At 33.5% G+C, this 5,702-nt stretch overlaps 1 protein-coding gene across 1 annotated transcript in view; it reads right to left on the bottom strand.

Annotated features, from left to right (window-relative positions):
- Positions 1-5,162, bottom strand: part of LOC127730753 (collagen alpha-2(I) chain-like) — a 23,112-nt gene extending 17,950 nt beyond the window's left edge. Inside the window, exon 1 of the mRNA XM_052239279.1 lies at positions 5,050-5,162. The gene's annotated coding sequence lies outside the window, so the exon portion shown is untranslated. The remainder of the gene's footprint in view (positions 1-5,049) is intronic.
- Positions 5,163-5,702: the final 540 nt, after the last annotated feature.

Here is a 5,702-nt window from a genome sequence, read left to right as displayed (position 1 = left end):
CATTGCTGTTTATCCTACCAATATACATTAATGTTTAACCCCACCATCCACACATTGGTGTTTATCCTACCAATATACATTAATGTTTAACCCCACCATCCATACATTGGTGTTTATCCTACCAATATACATTAATGTTTAACCCCACCATCCACACATTGCTGTTTATCCTACCAATATACATTAATGTTTAACCCCACCATCCATACATTGGTGTTTATCCTACCAATATACATTAATGTTTAACCCCACCATCCACACATTGCTGTTTACTCTACCAATATACATTAATGTTTAACCCCACCATCTACACATTGCTGTTTATCCTACCAATATACATTAACGTTTAACCCCACCATCCACCCATTGCTGTTTATCCTACCAATATACATTAATGTTTACCCCACCATCCACACATTGCTGTTTATCCTACCAATATACATTAATGTTTAACCCCACCATCCATACATTGGTGTTTATTCTACCAATATACATTAATGTTTAACCCCACCATCCACACATTAATGTTTAACCCCACCACCCATACATTGGTGTTTATGCTACCAATATACATTAATGTTTAACCCCACCATCCACACATTGCTGTTTATCCTACCAATATACATTAATGTTTAACCCCAACATCCATACATTGGTGTTTATCCTACCAATATACATTAAAGTTTAACCCCACCATCCAGACATTGCTGTTTACTCTACCAATATACATTAATGTTTAACCCCACCATCCACACATTGCTGTTTATCCTACCAATATACATTAACGTTTAACCCCACCATCCACACATTGCTGTTTATCCTACCAATATACATTAATGTTTACCCCACCATTCACACATTGCTGTTTATCCAACGATCTACACATCAAGGTTTACCCCACCATTCGCACATTGCTGTTTATCCTACCATTCATACATTAATGTTTACCCCACCATCCACACATTGCTGTTTATCCTACCATTTATACATTAATGTTTACCCAACCATCGACACCTTAATGTTTACCCAACGATATACACATTAATGTTAACCTTACCATCTACATCTTAATGTTGACCCCACCATCTACACCTTAATGTTTACCCCATCACCTACACATTAATGTTTACCCCATCATTTACACATTAATGTTTACCCCACCATCTACACCTTAATGTTTACCCCTCCAGCCAAACATTAATTTCTACCCTACAATCTACATCTTAATGTTTAACCCAACACCTACACCTTAATGTTTACCCCACCATCTACACCTTAATGTTTACCCCACCATCCACTCATTAATGTTTACCCCATCATTTACACCTTAATGTTTACCCCACCATCTACACCTTAATGTTTACCCCATCATCTACACCTTAATGTTTACCCCACCATCTACACCTTAATGTTTACCCCACCATCTACACCTTAATGTTTACCCCACCATCTACACCTTAATGTTTACCCCACCATCTACACCTTAATGTTTACCCCATCACCTACACATTAATGTTTACCCCATCATTTACACATTAATGTTTACCCCACCATCTACACCTTAATGTTTACCCCACCATCTACACCTTAATGTTTACCCCATCATCTACACCTTAATGTTTACCCCATCATTTACACCTTAATGTTTACCCCTCCAGCCAAACATTAATTTCTACCCTACAATCTACATCTTAATGTTTAACCCAACACCTACACCTTAATGTTTACCCCATCATCTACACCTTAATGTTTACTATACCATCCATACAGTAATGTTTACCCCACTACCTACACCTAAATGTCTTAATGTTCATTCTACCATCAACACATTAATGTTCACCCCACAATCTACACCTGAATGTTTACCCCACCGTCTACACCTTAGTGTTTACCCCACAATCTACACCTTAATGTGTACCCCACCATCTACACCTTAATGTGTACCCACCATCTACACCTTAATGTGTACCCCACCATCCACACATTAATGTTTATCCAACGATCCAAACTTGATTTACCTTTTCTGCAGTATGAAAAAAAACTGGATATCCGAATTCGAAACTGCGGAGGGATCCCGGAATCCCGAGGAGCAATTAATGAAAAGTTTGTAACGGTGGGTAAGTAAAATCTGGATCCGATCCCCACGGAGGAATTAGATTCGGATCCCTCCGCGGATTTTGGATCGGGATATACCGGCGTGATAAAGGTACAATAAGAAATATTTCAATGATACTGCAAAATAATATAACAAAAAACACAACAGAAACCTCTAGATAAAAACATATACGGTCTTTAACAATTGACAAGTGTCTTTACCACATGTATTTGGTTATAATTTAACAGAGACTACCAAAAATCTGTCATTATTACACATTTAAAAAAAATACAAAAACCCATCAAGATTTAACTGAAGAAAATGACTCTACTGGACTTTGAAATAAACATGTGGTGGTGTTTCACGATTTTTTAAAATTTAATCCTTCCTCTTTTAATCTCGATCATTTGATATTATACCGTATCAAAGATTTTAGCAATATGTAAAGCTGGCTCAAAATAATTAATTCTTACACAATAATATAGTGCGTCATACATCCGAGTAGACGTCATGAATAGTCCAGAAAAACCCCTGCAATACTTCAACTAAATATGTACAACTGAATTTCAATAAAGAAATAAAAACAGAGAATGTAACATTTTGATAATGTTGAACCTGTTAATTAATGATTTTCGCAAAATTCACAAGAATAATAATATTAAAATAATTCTATATACATTTGAAGCGTCCGAATCGCTATTCTGGATTTACCTTTTACCGGAAACGCTCAAAACCTAAAACTTTGAAAGCCAAAGATGTATAAATAAGTGAAGAGCAATATGACCAAAATGGACCTAAAAGGAATGGTCAAATTCATCTTTAGTCAACCTGAGAGAGTTGGAACCTTAGTTTCTTTATAATACTGATTGTTTCACTGTCATTCGCAAGCGTTTTTTACATAAAAAGGCACCGACGATTCATCTCTTGTGGTTGGGCATGGTTTTTTTTATTAAACATTTCTTGAAAAAAAAAATGTTATTTAGGATAAGTGTACATTTGTACTTTTTTATCATGTTATCATGTGATATCAATGTTCAAATAGCACATATACAATTTTTTGGAACATACAATTTTTTGTGAGTGCAAATTTATTCAATGCTCACATTAAAAGTCTGCCTCATATTCTGACTTACATCTAGAAACTGGCAATAAGGTTCTGTTAGGAACAAAACTTTACGACAAAAGAGATGATTTCAGCTTCCCAATTGTAAACTTAACAGTTTTATGTAGCAACATTCCAACAGCGCCTGCATATGAAGTATATATCTCAAAGTTGATACGATATTCCAAAGCTTTGATTTGTTATCCTGATTTCTTTATAGAGGGAAGCTGCTTACAAGGAAGCTATTTAGCTATGAGTTCCAATTGGTGAAGTTGAAGTCACCCCTTCGGAAATTTTACGGACGCCATCACGAGTTGGGTGACTAGGTTTCATTGATGACGACGAATATGTTCCAATTGTTGTAACCACCATCCCGTTTTCTTTTCTTCGAATGAAACCTACCGAATTAGACTTATCACCGGGTTTTTACATGCATTAGTAACATGACGGGAGCCACATGTATAGCATGATCTCCGTATCTTTCCGGAGCACCTGAGATCACTCACTAAATGGCAGCCCATAAGAGCATGTGCGGAAATATTTGACTCGAAAAGACACTATAACACTGGGTGAATACGGTACGCGTCATATGCCCTGTGAACATCATATGATAATATACGTTTGTCCATTTAATATCATAATTATATTCCCTACAAATTATTTTAAAATCTTGTTTAAAATCAAGAACTTTATTTTTTTTTCATTTTAAAACAACACACTTGCTATACATGTATATCAATTGAGCAATCGCGAACATTTAATTATATTATTTTCACCTATGGAAACATATAAACACTCAGTGGTAATTGCATTTCGGTAATTGTTGTTTCATACCACAAAATACGAGACATAAGAATCCATCATCACCTAAGGTACATGTTACACAAAAAATACCAGAGATTGGTAACCAGGCAAAATCTCGTGATGTAACGTGGCACTCCGAGATCTAATTGAATATATAAAAGTACGAATTATACGCTTAGCATAACCATCTCAAATATTGAAAGAAAAAAATACTACCTTCTCATATTTGTACGATGAAAAAAAAACAAGAAGCATAAACTATTCAAACAACGTCCTTCTTCCTGTGACTTCGTTTTAAAAGTGTTTATATTTTGATGTATAATTTTTTACTTTTATTCTAAGACTACTATGTCCTGGGACTATTATACTGACTGTCAATATATTATGTCCCAGCTATAACACACGTCTTATAGTAATATCAGTTTCATCGTTCATAATATTTTTGGTTTAAAAAACCTTTTAAACCATACTTATAAAAATGCTGGTATCACACTACAATAAGTATGTAAACGGTGTCCTCTGTGTAACAGTACACTGGACTGATATAAAAACGCGAAGTCACAGCACACTTGCAAACTAAACTGGCTATGTATATTCTTTACATGTAAAAGTACACAGCAATATTTGGGACCATGCTTGTTTGATATTAAAGATAAACGATTTTGAAGAGGGGTTGAATTAATGTTTTGGCATTTGTAACAATTTTTTCTAACTAAATTGTCAAAATTCTTAGAACGCCATCGAACGTTCAGACAATCCTTCCAAATATTTTTAAATTGCATTATTATTTTAATGTAAATATGCAATTAATGTATGCAAAATTAATTCTGTAAAATATAATGTTATTAAAAAGTAAAGAATCAATTTAGAAAACAAAAAAAACAACAAAAGTGCGCAATCTCTGGTAATATATGTCTCCTATAATCTAATCAAACCATATAGATATTTGAATTATTTTAAGGAGTATTTTGAAAAAAAATCTTATTTAACGCCATTCATGTTGCTTAGTTATTTTTATGAAAAGTCAATGAATATTTATTAAACTTACTGTAAAAATCGAACGAATCAGTTTCTTGGTGACCTGTTTTGTATATCCATATTTCTAAAAGGAAATAATATGACGCAAATTGTTCCATGATATCACTACGTATACCTACTCACTCAACTGCCGAATGCAAACAAATATTTTTTGGGGTTTGATAAAGGATAATTGGAGTTTTAGCATGCTGATTTTGACATATAATACACCACATGGAACCCCTTCCAATTAATTATTAATGCATGATTGCAAGGTATAAGGGATTAATGGAAGTCTTAAAAAGAAAAAAAAAACATTATGTTTTAAATCAACAAATAGCGGAATTTTAATAAATATTGTACACCAAAATTATCAAGAATACTTTTGACTGAATGCATTATCGACGAAGAATATTACATTAATGTTAATAAGCCTTCAAATAAACTTATCTTAACTATACATTAAATGAACATATCTACATATTTATGTAATCATTATTAACAAGTCCCCAAGTATGTGCCTTCAAATAATAAAAAAAAAACATGTATGATTACTGATAGATCATAATAAATATTTATTGTTCTTATATATATTCCGATGGCCCTTGACCTTTATATATATAAATAAAAACCGATGATAAAATCAGTGTTATGTAGTATAATAGTGGCCATTCGTTGAGAAAT

This window comes from Mytilus californianus, unplaced genomic scaffold (assembly GCF_021869535.1).
Source record: "Mytilus californianus isolate M0D057914Y unplaced genomic scaffold, xbMytCali1.0.p SCAF_2, whole genome shotgun sequence".
NCBI classification, from domain to species: Eukaryota; Metazoa; Mollusca; class Bivalvia; order Mytilida; family Mytilidae; genus Mytilus; species Mytilus californianus.
This window is presented reverse-complemented; position numbering and strand designations above follow the sequence as displayed.